We start from the raw sequence: 1078 nt of genomic DNA, 5'->3' as shown, positions 1-1078 counted from the left end.
TTTTAGGGGATGTAGAAAGCAGCACACCCCGGGGAATGCTAAATCTGCTATGGTATTCAGAATCTAATGTTTTTTAATCGTAAACAAAATCTCTTACTCTTTTACGCCCTTCCCAGCAATGCCTGTTTCAGCACTCTTTTCATTCAGTGTGCCCAGTTTGGGAACACTGACAGAATTAATACGATAAGTGCTATCCTCACAAAATTTTACCTGTGTATTCTTTTAGGCCTGATTAGACTGCCTACCTTTCTTTTTTTCTTTTTGTCAAAATTCCAACATTAAAATGTAGAGTGTCAGAAAGGGTTAAATGTAGTAATCCATTCTTGAAACACAATTTCGACTGTAAACAAACAAAATTTTAAAATATAATTTTGAAATAAATTAACAGTAACGTATGAAAAAAATGAAAGTGGAAATAAAAACATGTCAAATTATTAACAAAATCTTTTTTTTCTTTTTTGTTCTGGCTAATAAATTAAAAGGTATTAATCTGCAACTTTGCAAATTGCACGATACAGATTATACTCTTTCTTAAGAATGGACATATTAACTGATCCAGAATTAATGAAATTATTAAGCATATTAGCTGAATAACTGTATTGTATTTTTACAAGTTATCTAGATTCAGGCAATAGTGTTTTAATTGCTTTGTAGATTTTACATGCCTCATTTTCAGTTTTTATCTGATATTTAAAGAAAAGTACTAAATTACATTGCAAAACATTTTGATGTGTAATTACATAACTTTTTAATGAGCTCGACTTTGTTGACAGGTAGTGATTTTTAACATACCCTCAGTGTATCTAAATATTGATATATGTATGTGTGTATGCATGCAACTATAAAAATAACAGAATTGATAGTTACAACTGTAAGGACATTAGTAATATTTTTTGCAATACTGTGTCTCATGGAATGTGAAATTCAAATGTAAGTATATGGAAGAACACCGAGAATCAAATGTTATACAGTCAAAAGTCGTTAATCCGGACTCGTCGGGACTTCGGCGATTCCGGATTATCGATTTTTCCGGATTACAGATCATCAGTTTAAATCTGGTAAAATGGCATGCAGAAAT

Source organism: Stegodyphus dumicola, chromosome 11 (genome assembly GCF_044657685.1).
Source record: "Stegodyphus dumicola isolate Sdum_Otavi_A_Nest chromosome 11, ASM4465768v1".
Lineage (NCBI taxonomy): Eukaryota > Metazoa > Arthropoda > Arachnida > Araneae > Eresidae > Stegodyphus > Stegodyphus dumicola.
The sequence above is the reverse complement of the archived record's forward strand: the minus strand, read 5'-3'. Positions refer to the sequence as shown.